Genomic DNA, 16,214 nt, shown 5'->3' on the forward strand with positions numbered 1-16,214 from the left:
GCAAATGCCCAGAACAGCAACCCGGGATTGAAATCTATAATGAATGTACTCCTAAATCCCCAGATTGAGGAAAAACAAGGAAAAAACCCAGAATCAATTACTTGTGGTAAATGTATTACATTAAATGTCAGTGTGTTTGATACCATCCATTAAACACCAATCGGTCATGCTGTACTCTTTGTATAGTATTGTTTGTACTTGAGTATAAATTTCCTTCAAGATGTGCTGGATAGAATAGTATACAACAGCATAATCGTACAGCAACAAGTGCGGAGGGGTGCTAAAGACTAGACAAGTAGTGAATTCAAGAAAATACATATATATACCGTAATTTTCGGACTACAAGTCGCATTTTTTTTTATAGTTTGGGTGGGGGGGGGGCGACTTATATACATATATATGTTTTTTTTTCACTTTTTTGGGCATTTTATGGCTGGTGCGACTTATACTCCGGTGCAATTTATAGTCCGAAAATTACGGTATATATGAAGAACCCCTATCTCATCCGTACCAATGAATCCACTTGTGTCCTCAGCACATCGATATTTGATAAATATACAGCCGAGTGTGGAAGGTGAAAGGTACATTTTCTGTCTATCGGTACATCCTCTTTGCCGAGAGGCACATACTGACATACCATATGCACCATTATCATTGCGAAGCCAAGAGCTACTTAAACACAGCAGTGTGAATAAGTGCATTGAAACAATTTTTCACCCTGCTGGCTCAACATACTGTCAGAAAAAAGTAACAGCACACCGATCAGTACCATCCTGCATTTTAAATTATTTGGTGACATTGTTTTATCATGCACTGCATCAGGGAGATACTCTTTCAAAAATGGACGTGCACACCAAAAAAAAAAACAAAAAAAAAAAAACAATCTACAGCATCAGAAAACAATCTAGAATAAATAATTCATTGTGGTAATATCCGTATCTCTGTTAACATTTCATTAATCCTTAAATGTCCTTGTATGGGAAGTTTTCCCCTTCAAAGAATGCTTACTTGCCAAATGGGGACAAAAGCAAATTTTGCTCCACTATTTCTGGCTGAGCAACAAAAAGAGAAACTAATCGAACTGAGCTGTCCCTAGTGGCTTGCGATCTCTGCTAAGTCTGGATTGTTGGCAATGGATTGGAAATGAAATGACCCCTAAACACACAAACTGTGGTGTGTGTGATCATTTTAGACATTCCCATTAAAATATTCCTCAGTTTACTACCGAGGGGACATGAACACTTCAAAGACACCACTTTCTTAGCAACAACAACAAATAAATAAATAAATATCCAGCCTTCATTTAGAACAAAAGTGCTGAGCTATTTTAGAGTAGGATTGTAACTTCACCATCCAGTCAATCTTTCATTTTCACTTGACTATTATGACTTTGAGGCTGCTGCTTTGCTTAATCCCACATTCAAAAAATTAAAATCTTCTGTAGTGTGACAGCAAATGAAAGTTCCTTCTTTTTGGGCTGCAATAACAAGGAGCACTCAATCACCAGATTCCAAATTCAATCTAAATTTGTTGTCTACAGCAGTTATTTTCAACTGGATAGATTTCCAGTAAGGTAAATTATTCGTAGCTCATGACATAACATGTAACAATAGGCAGAGGCCAGAACCAGTGGCTTTCTAATCACAAGATACATTTGTCGCAGTCGTTCATAAGAGCTAGGAGGGGACTTGGCAATCTTTAGGGCAGGATATGCAGTAGCTCACTTGTATGAAACAGAACTGGCCCCTAAAACATCTTGGAAACGTCTTAAATTGGAAGAAAAACGCATAATGCATAATCCTTCAAGAACAAGAAGCGGCAGCATAAAATTATGGATTTTATCGTGCTGGAAGATGCATGGTGTTGTGGTGTTGTCCCTAAACATAAACCAAACAAAAGGAAGTGTCATTTTATTAACGACTTTATCATTGCAGCACATGGTGAAGAAATCCAATCTAAAGAAGCTTGAATGAAAACAACACTGTTCTAATTTCTTTATAAACAGCTACAGCATATTTTAAAATCTTCAGATGAATTTGCTAATATTGAGTCGGACTGCAAAAAGCCTGCACATACACATGTGAAAGTTCTCTTGTTTACAAATATGGTGATAGCTGTAATCAAGGTATAGTCATGCTGTCCAATGTGTAAAAAAGTAATTAATGTGCCATCGTCAGATCAATTTGATGATGTGAATTTGTTAGCGCTGTGAAAAATTAACTGAAAGGAGTCAAGCTTTGAAAGCCATACATCCGTGCAGGTAAATTATAGGATTTGTATCCACTGTATATATAAATGTCCTATCCTACGTTCTGTCCGATGGTTGTAAATCCTGTTGTAGAGTTCTAGAATTACAATTATTTCTTAACAGACAATGTTCTTAGAGAGAGAAAACAGTGCTTGAGTTATAAATTTCCAGTATAAACTTTACACAGTGCACACAAACAACTGCCACTTGACTTCCAGCTCTACAAAACACGGAAAAAAGCAGCGTATTTCCAGTCGTGATGCTTCATGCTGCATTTGGTATGATTACTAGCCTAGACCCTCTTGCCATGTAGACACCGGTTTGAATATTATTCAATAAGGATTACCAAATGAAGTGTGGACACCCACTCGGACATGGAATGGTGTTGTCATGGTGACCGAGAGTGCAGAGTGATCCTTTAACACTCGCCACCGTTTCCAGTCAGAAAGGCGAGATTTTTGGAGACCTCAAATCATCTGCCACATGCCAAGCAGAAATAGTTGCTCATTCATTTATATTCCCTTCTCTTCTTAAAAAAAAAAAGACAATAGCTGCACAATGTAAGCATTGTGTATGAATACATACACAATGCTTACATTGTGGATTTCCACTGTGAGATGTGCTGCACATTTAAACAGGTGAACATTTTTAAAAAGGTTTAAAGTGCAAGTGAGATTAGCAATTTAGTTGACCACATTGAAAACCTAAGCAGTCACACATTTATTTCCCCAATTTGACAAAACTACAAACTCCGAAGTCTGTTAACTATAGCCATTCTTGGGAAAAAAAACTAGTCCTATTGGATTCAAGTTGTCTCCAGAAAAGTTGTTGACCCTTCGGTCACTGGGAAACATGATATTTTTATTAAGTGGTTTATGAGTATCCATGCTGTCAAACTTTACTCGTCACGGCAGTTTGATTTCTGCTGAAAAAAATCAGTTATTCTGCAAATAGCAAAACCTTTTAAGCACAATATAATAAGGGAAACCATGCACAGCTCACACTGCTAAAATGGTAAAGCAGGCCACCATGCCAGGCCTATATAGAGACAGCATCAACAAAGAGCTCTTTTTTTCTTTCTGCAACACCTGGAGGCTCTCTGAAAGAGAGTATGATCTCCCCAAAATGACAGCAGGACTATAGAGGTCCTATTTTTCCCAGAGACCTCCGTCAGCAGAGACGGTGCATGGCCCCATTACAGCTCCATCTGTGAGAGTGACCAGGGCAGCCTCTTGTCTCTGCGTATTTCAGCTAGCTCCATTAAAGAAGCTGGAACAAGGACCCATCCACCTAGTGTCATCTCAGGACTGCAGTTGTACTCCACACGGCATTTGCACAAAGAAGGATTATCTAGAGCAGGGCTTCTGAAACTTTTTATACCAAGTACCACCTCGAAAAAAATACTTGTCTCTGCAAGTGCTATCACAAGGACTGGCATAAAAATACAGTAGTGTAGTAGGCCAACATGTTCAGAGGAAGAATAAAAGGCTTGGGAAATGTATTGCAGTTAAAAGTTCAATTCAACTGAACTGTACATCAATGTACTGCACTTGGGAAATCACGTACAGGGCACATTAATTTAGTTATTTTTCTACATACTACTTTAGGAAGCAGGTGCACTACTAGTAGCATCATTAAAATAAAAGATTTACAAAACTAAAAAGCAATTTTGAATCAGGGTCTGGAATAAATAATTATCAAAATACCTTGTTTAAAACACTCAGCGGAACCATTTCCAAAAAAAATTAATTGTTTGAAATGTTTGATATGGTACACACATTTCACATTATACACTCACAACTGACATTTTGACACCCTACCATCTAGGGATACGACATCAAGGTGTAAAAACATTCTCACTGAGCATGGACCACTCCTGAGCAAGCTCATGTGGCATGTGGGTTGCATGGCTTGAGGTGCTTCAGCTGTATAAATAGTGTGGCATCATATGTTTTGGATGTGTAACAGTAACAAGTCAGTGAAATAAACAAATATCTGTGATCCTGAACAATGCTGCATCCTACTTTTATCTGTTGAGAAGCACTACAGCATCAAATAATAACAAAAAAACAAAGATACTCCAAAGTGGAAACAAAAAGGTTGGATGTCAAATCTGATAGTGGTAAGCTGAATGATATCACATGGAGTAGACCAGACCATGTGGAGACTGAACTAAAAGTCTAAGCATGGTCCTAGCTTGAAGTGGGTTTCCTGCCTTGTGCTACCTTCAAAAGGGTAGAACACACAGATACCAAGCAGTACAACCAAAAGCTTGAGTAAACAGTCTTTAGAGAGAAAACTGCTGAATTTGTTGGGAAAAAAAGATGGAACAAAGCCAAGAACACAGGTAGTACTGATGGTTTTCACCAATGAACATTTGGCACAGCACCACAACCTCAAAGCAAATTTGAAGTGATGGAAGACAAATACACATGATCTTGAATGACAGGAAAACAAAAAAAAAAGATTTAAACCTTGGCAGAGCATATCTGAAAATAAATGAACGTATTATGTAATTAATAAATATTTTTATGGACAGTATAATCTTATTTGGGCCATCTTCACCACACCTTACTAAGTTATGTAATTGTCAACTATGAGGCTTTGGAGAATAAAATGCGTCAATCATTTATTCTGAAATTTTACAGGCAGGACTGACAGCAGCATTGGATTGTGGTTCATCCTCCTCTGGATTCTCTCTGTAATGCCACTCAGGTGTGAAGAGCTATTTTAAGCATTGTCTGAATGGTAGCACTGATGTGTGCAATGTTTTTCACTTGCTCGCCATCATTTCATTTCATATCCGGGTGCAATTTTACTTTGAAGCAGCTTTATCGGACGAATATCGATGGTGTATGATGAATTATTTTGTAGACTATTGAAGAGATTCATTTGAGTATTGCTAGGCTTTTTTAAAGACATTAAAGTAGTTAAGGGGAGTGAAAGTGACATTTTTAGTGCAGTGAATGATCTGAGGTTAAACAGTATGTTGTGGAATTCCAATTTGAGATAATGGGAATATAAATTTGTTCTTAAGTCAAACTGCCGCCTTCATAAAACTTTTGACTCTGCAGGGAATTCATCCATCATCCAATTCCAAAATATGGTTGCAGTTCTGTACTCGGGGTTCTGGAGATATTCGACAATTTACATTTACATGGCGATATGTAGAAGCTGAGATCTGATTGGAAAAAAATAAACAAATGAAAACTTCCAGTCAAGACACGTGCTATGAAACAAATCCAAATGACTGTAAATAAATTCTTGCCATTACATTTAAGTTATAAATGTAGATCTGTTTCTGTGCTTTAGTATTTGGGCCAGCAAAAAACAGCTATCAACTAAAATCAACTTTTTATTTATTATTGATTTTTTATGGTTTGTCTCCAAACAAAAAGAGAACAATTAAGAAGTGAAGCAAATACTGTGTACTCACAGAGGCTCAGGTAAACTAATTCTCTTTACTGGGTTGAAAATGACTGCTTTGTTTCACCTTGTGTACTTTGAAGGTAAAACAGTTTGCCTTAATCCTGCCATTCATCACAAATCCCACTGTAATTGCACTTGATCTCTAGTGGGGGGAGAAAAAAAAACCCACCAGGACCAGCTAAACCAACTGTGAGATGTTGTCTTCTTGTATACAAAGATCGATGGCAAAGTCTCACTTGTGCCACATCCATCAAACATAGAACTCCAAATTATCTAATTAAATCTGCGTTTGTGTGAGGGTAAGATCAATGTGTATGCAGTGGCAGTGATTAGCAAAATATATCAAAGAACAAGAGGCTTTTGTCCAAAATAGTTCCCTGACATGAATTATAGTGGCTGGGGGAGAGAGGTGGGACAACTTCCCGTCCATCATGCTGCTCAGTGTGTGTGTGTGTATGTGTGTAACCTTACTTTATAAGGGTCCCATGTTTGTTGATGATACAGAAACATCACCCGGCTACCTGTGTCATCAAACGCTCGCCCTAAATGCAGAGTGCCACTAAGGAGCATTAATGCAAATCTGCTGAGCGACCTAGCGTCTCCATGTTATACGCTGTTCTTATCTGATGGCGGGAGTATAAAGGCAGGCTAAAAAAATGCTGCTCTCCTTCTGTCATGACAACTGCAGAAAGGGTTTCACAATGTTGTGTCCACAATGTTGTGTAAAAAAAAAAAAAAAAAGGAAAAAAATGAAGCAGCATGTTTTCTTTTGGGAGAAGCATGAAGTGTTAATTCAGAATAGGTTGTTCAAAAATACAGCGTTCATGCTTAAAAATTAAACAATATCATCCTACACTTATCATATTCCTTTCAAGACACTGGCAATGAAATGTTTGACCAGTTGGACAAGTACAGCATAATCTTTGTAATAAGCAATAACAATTCGGGAAATACAGCCCTATAAGAGTTTATTCTTATTGCTTGTTTACAAAGCAATATTCCCCAGAGACTCCATTACAGACAACATCTTGTGCAGTGGCAATCAAAATTGTAAGCATATTACTAGAAAGGGTGTTAGTGTTACCAGATGTGCAGCGATGAGTCTGGATAAGAAAATAGTCGAGGCCTTCTTCCGTGTTGAGACATGGACCAACATTTTGTGCCAATACAGCAAAATGCTTGTGACAGCGTGCTTCATAATTTTTGGCAGAACAAGTCCTGCCAACGCCTGGTGTGCAGCCCTCTCAGGAGGCAGAGGCATGCCGCCATCTGGGGGAGAGACTCCCCCCTCCCTGGCTTGTTAGCGTAAACCAGTGTAAAGATTCAACAAATTACCTTAGAGATATCTTGAAAACACACAAAGATCTGTGGCTATGGTAAACACATGGGCCTGGCTTCAGTTCCCATAAATGAACAGATAGTCTACCATTTTCACCTTGCGATATCTGCAGTGGGGTAGAACATGGCAAAGTAACCTCAGTGGACATGAAATGAAATATGAGAGTGTGAACTGGGGGTAAATGTGCTTGCTGGTGTTTTCTTAAAGCATCTGCTAAGGTTGGGTATGACTTTGCTGAGGATGAAAACTGGAAGGGCACAATGACTCCCAGATGAGTTTAAGAGGAAGTTTCAGTCTCTGATGCACATTGGTCTCCACAAGATGCCTTGACTTTTAACAAGATATCTCTAATAGACACAAACCCTGAGTGCATTCTAAATCTAAATTGCATTCGCTAAACAGAAGGGTTATTGATAATTTAGTGGCATTTCCATTACTCGGCAATACACACGGGAACGAAGCAGTTTGCCTGATGTCACGTGCACCAACAACAAGGAGAATATTTCATTTCCTTTAACAGGTGGCCAGCATGGAAGGGAAGAGCTAAATGAGCAGCACACTTTCACGCCGCAAACAAAACTGTCTTGCTTTATGTTCCTTAAATATTTTCTTCCAAAAATACAATATTTCCCTCCCATGCTCTGTGCCCAGGGTTTGCCCCAAGTTGCCAGAATATGACCTATAAAACACATCTCTGATCAAACCCATGCAGGTCTTCTAATATCTGTAAAATGGAAACACAAAAGGATACTCTTTCGCATATCAAGCACACAGTGAGAAATATTCACAGTGACACTTCACAGATGGCTGGAGAACAGTGTGTTGTGAAATCTATCCTTTTGTGCTCCCACTCACTGAACTTGTTCCTTTATGATACGGCCATTTTTTTTCTTTTTTACCTCAACCCCATGGGGAGATCACCCATGTGTAGTTTTGTCAGTCTCTGTAGCTTAGCAACTAAGCATCATAGTGAAGCAGACCAGCGCTTGCAGCGGTTGCTAGGGAACTGCTAAAAAGTGATACCACTTGTGAGCGGCACGCCGATAGATCAGACTCTAATGGTTCTGGTCTGATGAAGTCTTGCCAAGGAGATGAGGGATCACCATGCAGCCATCTCACCAACTATACCATTACATTACAGCCAGCACATCTCTGGAGTGCCTCGCATCAGCACGCATAACAACCAGATGAAACCGGCAGGTTTTCTCCTCAAAAGGAAACCATTTGCATAGAGGTGGAGACTAAATAATTGAGAGGTGTGGAAAAGAGCAGAGTGGCTGCAGTGGGATGAAGGGATGTATGCCTGCCAGCCATATCCATTAGCCAGACCTTGCTCGGCTGAGGCAAGCAGCTGATGAGAAGGCTCTGTTATCGGACACTAAAGGACATGAGGGCTGGTCAACACCACGCCAGCCTCTTGCTGCAGGGCGGATAGAGAGAACGAAAGAGTGGGAAAGGAAACTAAATGAGACAGACCAAAACTGAAACTGAGGGAAAGACCAAGGGAATTAATAAAAGAGTGTTTCCAGAGCTCTATAATTGGCCAGCAAAAGCGAAGTGAATTGCAAATAGTTGTTCTACAGAAGTATTTGTCCATATCTAAAACTGAGATCTGTTAAAAACACCATTTGCCAAAGGCTCTGTAAAAAAAAGAATGTGTATTATATAAACTGTATTGGTGATGGCTGGTTCTGGCTCGTTCGCTTAAAACCAGGAAATGGTGTGGAGTTCTTCACTGTATCACTTAAGACCCAAATCTGTCAGTCAATCAGATGACAGTGGCATTGCGGCTTTTTATATACGTACTATATATTTTTTTTTTTACAGTAAGAATACCCAGTGATGGATGGCCTCACCTAATGTGCTTTATCTCACGTTGAGTGCATACTTAACATGCACAGACCCAGCAGGAATTAAGCAGGTAATAAATTGGGTTCTAATGCCGTTGAGCACGTTCAGCTCCGCTATATACAAATGTGCTGCCACTCTCATCATCTTGTTTAATTCAACAGGAGAAATTATGAGACTGATGCTTCATCAAACTGTAATCCCCCTAAAAGTAATTCCTCTGATCTTTTGCTAAATTACACAATAATTTTTGTCATTTCACCAAGAGCATGTCTCGGTCCATTTTAAAGGTGAGGTGTTTTGCACGAATAAAAGAGCAGCTATAACATAGTGGTGGCAACGCATCCCAATGAGCTTGTTACTGCGGCAGTACAGGAAATGCATTCCTGCATAGAGATGAAGCCTCATTTGCATGTTTTCATGTTTAATTTTGGACAGAAGAGGCAGGTCTTGATGTGACCTAATATGATGCCTGACATTGCCTAAGACCCATAATTATTTCCCTGACCTGCCCAACAATCTTATCTGTCTTCCAGTTAATTGCTAACAGAAAGAAATCCTGTGTTCATATTGAGTGTTTTACATACAAGACAGATTCACAGCAAAAACAGCAAAAAGTATTAAAATTCTTTCAAAGTTCTCCACAGCTCATTCCAGCCCAATTTCCAATTGATAAGAGTTAATAATTAACACAATTGTCAATGATGACTGCTGGAAATTGGATGAAAAGATTTAGGAATCTCTAGTCAATGCTTTGAAACGAAAAATAAATCACTACTTTCAAAATGAATAATTCATTACAACCCAACTTGGGTTATCGAGTTGTGGACGCTATTGATGCAGATTGTTGAATATCTTAAGGGCATAGGAGTTCAAAATACTTCAAATAAATCCAATTGCTATTTTATTCTTGTTCTATGGGTGTTCAACGTTTTCTCTGCCACCCATGAGTGAATATTTAATGAGGCCATGGCAGCCACTCCACTGCTGTTCATCTGGGCATCGAGTCAGCAGCTTCTGCCATCTGTTGGAATCAATAAGAGTGTCAAACCCCAAACAACATTCAGGAAGGCCTCAGCTAACCCCCTCGACTCTGTGGCTTCACATCCAGCGCGGCACATCAGCAAGGTTAACCGGCGGGTTCTGTAAGAAGAATATTATACTCTGAACGCTAATGCTAATCCCTCAATTAAATTAGAGCTCCAAAGCACACAGGCCTCTCCTGGTGCTGCAGCTGCAAAGCCAAAGCTGTGTGACTTGTTTGCACACAGTCCACACTTGATGCTGGGGCTTTGTCGAAGGATTTGTGGAGTAAATGATACTTTGCAGAAAGACAACAGTAGACAATGTGTTTGTATAACATAACGAGGCTTTGGGCATGTGTTTGTTGAGCGTGCTTTGAACACTAAGAAGCCCTCAAATGATGGGAATGCTCAATCTTCATCGGATGTTAACACAGCAAGTCCTATCATGCGTGCGCTTTAATAGTGTTAGAGCAGCACATGGTTAAAGATTGAAGCAGTGGCCTTCTTTTGAGCTCAGCAGGGAACTCCTCTTCTAATGAGAAAATATAAGGTTGTTTAATTGTGGTTTATTTCAGTGCTAGATTGTTTTTATTGAGCTCCATTATTCTTGTTAATCAGCCTGTAATGTGAATGCTGATCATGTGAAAGCCAGTCTATGTAAGAATGTCATTTCAGGAAGAATACCTTGACGACACCTATTTTTGCTCTCTATTTGCTCCTTATATCACCAAGTGGAACCCAGCAATCATTGGGAGGTGCAACTTTCTCTCTTCGTACAAACGGGTCTAGATGTGGTGAAATGCTTTCCTTTTCCTTAAAGATAATCACACAAAAGTGATGTTATTAAAGTCATAAAAGCTTGGTAGCTGGAGGCTGTCATCGCCCAGAAAGATACATGAAACATGGGCAAATCTCACAAGGCCACAGCGTATCTCACAGGAGCTCAGTTGAGCTGCTTTCAAAAGATTAACTTCTGCCGATTTTTCTGGCTTTCGAAAACACATTCCAAAAGATGGAGCAGCTTCAGTGAGGGGAGAGAAGAAGAATATCCACCTCAAGTCATTGACTTGAAATAATTTCATTATTATGAAATCATTGAGTCACCTGACATTGGTGCAAACAGCGTGGGTTCAGTTCTCACTATGTAATGTGCAAATATGATTAGTTGCCTCTCTAAATACAGCCCTGTGATTGACTGTCAACCAGTTCTGGATATAGTTTGTAACCTGCCTTTTTCCCCAATTCAACTTGCGTAGGCTCCAGCTCCCTGCACTGAAATGATTGATGATATCTGTTTAACTCTGGAAGATTCCATAATTTCATTTAAATTTCTTCACATTGGGGAAATGATACTGAAGTGCAATTGAATTGGACATGAATCACGTCTGATTTCGGAGGCTGAAATGCAGAGCAACACCAACAAGTCACGGAGTGCGAGGTGAGTGAACACTTTCACAAAATGCATATGACTGTTATAAACAATGTGTTCAGTGCAACAAGACTTGAACGATCAGTCATCCTTTCGCAACAACTGAATGGAATTGAATTTACTTAAACGGACAAGTATCCTAAAACATAATTGACGTTTGTAAAAATAAGAACACCTCAGTAAAGTGCAAAAACTGCACTATGAGTGAATAATGCACATTTGAACAAGGTTGGACGTGTAGCAAAGTAGATGTCGAAATTGATTGTAACCCACATTCTTCAGTTTATGCATCTACATATCACACTATAAGGAACCATATATCTCTCCTTTTTTTTTTTTTACAATACCCACAGAAACAGCAACAGTGCAGGATCCAATAAAAGGAAAGCACTGAACAAATCTGTAAACAAGACCAGCTTTGCTTCAATTTTTCATGATCTCAATTCAAAGATGTGAAAGTTCACCTATAATCACAAAGGGCCCATCTAGCTCAAATATGTTCATAAATCTGTCCAAATACATTCCATCAACCTCACAGGTGTGTCAAGTCAACTTTATACATCCACCTCTTAATCACAAAAGTGCGGCATAACAATATTGAGTATTGCGCAGGAGTTCCTTAAGTTGTCCACTTAAACATTTATTGTATTGGGTTGTAGGAAGTTGACGGATATTGGCAGGCGGATGAACACAGAGCATCCCAGCCATCCTCAAGGCGTGAATATGATGGCCATGCAAGAACAAAGATAACATCTCCACGAGATCCTGACTCATTGAGTGGCCTTTAATTATGGGCAGCCTAAGGTCCCCCTGCACAATATATGAAAAATATATAAAGAGTAATAATGGCAGTCACACTAGATAAGTATTGATTTTTTTATGGCAACAGGATTTCCATTATATAATATATGATCACTGTTAACATTAATGAGAAGATAGCAAAAAGAAAAAAATTGGCAGTCCACAAGTGACACAAATACTCATGTACTTAGCTTTGAATGTACACAGCCAAAATGCATGAAGTATTTCGGAAAATGATGCGCCTCTGATTTCCACTTAATTAGGCTGCTAATAATCACAATATTTTGGCTGGGAGGCCAATAAATGGTGTATATTTGTGTGTTTTTAATGTCACTAAAACTAATAATTGCATAAATAACTGGTTACAAAACTTTCAGTAACATATGTTGAATCGTTTCTGAAATGGTACCACATTGCATTATGAGAATCATTTTGGTTTACATACTTGTTATGCATATGACACTATCCTACATTATATTAGAGAGTGAATGGTGATGCATGCAAGTTGAGGAAATTATAATTGGTGGACCAGCCACCATACTGCTCGCTTTGTATAAACTGTAGAAACATATTTTAACAAAATGGATCAGTGATGACACACAAAGGCAGCAGGTTTCTACACAACCAGATGCCTTTTAGCCCAAGCAAGGCTTATTTTATTTGACCCTTCCTTCAACCCTAGTCTCTCAACTATATATGTTTAATGAGCTGGTATGTTGTTTCCTCAACGCCTGCTTTATGTTTTCACTTCTTCAGCCAATGCTTATGTTGCTGACATTTCCACTGGTTAAAGAATAAAACACTTCTTATGTCATACCACAACAGAAACAGACATTTAATGTTTCTTATTTCATTCTAATGACATCCATAAATTAAATGAGAGAACAAATGAATCACTTTAAGAAGGGGAAAATGTCAAAAACCTTAAAAACCAACTCGAGTAAGAAGTGACAACCTTGCCATATAATAAATCAATTGATAATATAAACAAATTGTATATCTTGTATCATCTTGTAAATTATTTCATTTAAGATCAAGAACACTTTTAAACATATCTGAAAAAATCCAAATCAAGTTTTTTTTCCCCCTCTAAAGACATTATAGACAACAAAGACATTAAAAAAGCCCATTTTCTCGGACGATTGAGTTTTCCCATTTTGCTTCATACTTCTTGTCAAATGCATCACTCCATGAAACAGGACAAATGAGATTCCATGAATAGATGAATGGGTTTTTCATACATGTTCAATCTAAATTAATCGTTAATGAGATAATTTGTCAAGGACATGTGCTAAAGATTCATCACAAAAAAACACAGCAAGTATTTTCTCTAGACAGGTGGATGAGGGTTTTTTCACAATGAGAGCTCTTGCTTTGAGAGCTGCTTACTTTGGGATACTACACGACATCCCAATTTTACATAATACGGTGTATCAACTTAGTCTTACGAATAGGACAATACGACAGTCAAGCGTATGACCTCAACTGACATTAAAGGACGAGTGAAATGTATTGTAATGTCATTTTGGCCCAAAACATTTTACAAATGATCCATTTCAAACAAGCATCACCAAATCTTGAGTGACCTCAGTGAAAGGTAGAAGTACTAACCACTTGACCACCATAATTCCAACCTAGCTTTTGCTAAGAAAAGCATTGCAAAAAGCCAAGGGTAAAATCTTTGTTGTGTATATTCATATTATTGGTTAAAAAAAGAAGTCTCAATGTCAGGTGTCCGCAGTGACATTGCAAACTAAAGCGCTAACTCCGTGATGCGACATCATTAACGTGGAAGACGTTCCGCTTTTCAGGGCTGCAGCTACATACAGACCCAATTTCGAATTAATGTCAAACTTTCTTGTTTAGCTGGTTTGGGGTTTTTCAGCACACAATGCTGTTCACCGACTTAATACCAGTATTAGTGTGGATGGCCATTGCTTATGTAAGTCAGTATTAGCTTATTTACTAATCTATTCAAATATATCAATTCATTTGAACTCCTTTACTCCATCACGAATCCAAAAAGCGTATTCCAAAGCAAACATCTAAATACCTCACTGGAGAAATATGATTCCTCTTTGAGGGCTCATATCTGAGTAAGACAGTCCCTACAGGGCCTGCAATTTTGGCTTTCTCAAGCAGTCCGAGACGGCCTTGGTTAGTTAGAGTTGAGCAGTGGATGCGTGAAGAGATTGGAATGACACAAAGCACCGGAGTTATGGGTTGAGTCCATGGTTGGCTGTCTGGACTTGTTATGGCCTGTCTCCATGGTTGCATGTCTGAGCAGACAAGCATAGCATTGATAACCACTTCTGATTTGGACAAATACGGCCAGAAGTGAGTGTCTAGGCCCTCCACAAAAAGTGTTTGGTTGAGGATGAATAGGCCACTATAAACGTGCACTGCACAGACCCTGTAAAAGAAGCTGTTGGCAAACCTTTTACAATCCCTTTCAACTAGATGTAAACTTGGCCATGACTATAAAACTGCAATTAAGGAGATAACAGAAAAATGCACTTTAAAATATATTGTGATCCAGTGGATGGAGGGAGGGAGGCATGGATGGAGGGAGGGAGGCATGGATGGATGGATGGATGGATGGATGGATGGATGGATGGATGGATGGATGGATGGATGGATGGATCCGTCCGGATATGGCCATGGGAATATTGTGTTCTCTACTCAGCCTAATTATTTTTCCATTCCTTCGCACTAGACTACATTAGCAGACCAAAAAAAAAAAGCAATCTTATCTTTTTAGGCACGGTCTAGGCTGAGCAACAGCCGGACAGGTAAATAAGTGTCAAATGGAAGCGATGCATTAAAGTTTAGAACTGTCTGAGGAAATATACGAGTTTCTGCTGAGACTAAGGCATTATGTGTCTCTTCATTTGCTGGCACGTTATTTGATGTTGAAAACAATGCCGTCACATCCATTTGATTGAAAAATGGCGTTAAACTAGTAAAAATGTTACTTGTTATGCCGCCAGTGCACAATATTAGCAATTCCTCATCAGTGCAGAGCTCTACAAACTCCCAGTAAAAACTTAATTATAGTCACTGTGGTGGAAAGATGTGCTTCAATGTTATGTTGTTTCATTATTTCTGCAGGAACTTCATTATTAACAGTGATAACCTCTTTTTTTATTGTTTTCAATATCAAATAATTAAAAATCAAAACGCACAACACCAATTTCTATTCATTTGCATGCAGTATATTGCACTAAAAAATTACACATCAACAGTCACAAACATTCTGCTGTACCGCTCTGACACCAGACATCAGGTGACCAAAATTGAGGAGAAACATTTAAAACCTCAAAAATACATCACTCTTTACACAGAATGGCATTTCAAAGCAAGAGTAAAGCTTCTTAGTTGCCATCTTAACAAGCAAATAATATGGCTTTATAGAGGACAAATGAGATTGCATTTTAGAAGATATCTTATCTTCACACCCACTTTATCATAGAGCAGCTTCCACACTGCTCTGCTTTATGCTGCAAAATATCTCAAATTGTGCAATATGTGACTAATTGCTAGGGTTTATCAAGGCATAAAAGCTCCTTGAAGAAAGTTAAGTGCCAGACTGCAATGACCCAGCAACAGTGATCATGTGGCTCTGACATGAAGCTTCTGTTAATACAAACCCCGTAAACACCGTTAAAACATCAGCGGCTATAAAACACTTTTATGAAGTAATGAGGTGCCTTTTATGGTTTTTGCGCAAAGGGTTCTAAAATGTTTGCTCTTCTGCTTGCATACAGTCCAACAAGCAAAAGGAGCGAGCGATACACCTGAACAGATGTGTTGGTAATATGAATATAAATGTAACATGACAACAAGAGTACAAAAAATACGTCACCTGTTAAATCCTTTAGTGCAGTTGCATGCACAAATGCTACTACTATTATTTTTTCCAGGTAGTGCATCACAAACTCATGTTTCCTAAAATGAGCTCCTCACAATATAGCTTTTGACATGCTATTCCAGGCTTAATATTTTCTTCTTCCAGAAAAGCCCAACCTAGAGACTTTGTCACTGTTAATACTTTTTCAGAACTATTATCAAAAATTATATTCACTGAAATTCATT

At 38.7% G+C, this 16,214-nt stretch overlaps 1 protein-coding gene across 4 annotated transcripts in view; it reads right to left on the bottom strand.

The window, feature by feature from the left end:
• Positions 1 to 16,214, bottom strand: part of macrod2 (mono-ADP ribosylhydrolase 2) — a 273,703-nt gene that overhangs the window by 105,131 nt on the left and 152,358 nt on the right. The window lies entirely within an intron of this gene.

This window comes from Syngnathus typhle, linkage group LG8, assembly GCF_033458585.1.
Source record: "Syngnathus typhle isolate RoL2023-S1 ecotype Sweden linkage group LG8, RoL_Styp_1.0, whole genome shotgun sequence".
Classification (NCBI taxonomy): Eukaryota; Metazoa; Chordata; class Actinopteri; order Syngnathiformes; family Syngnathidae; genus Syngnathus; species Syngnathus typhle.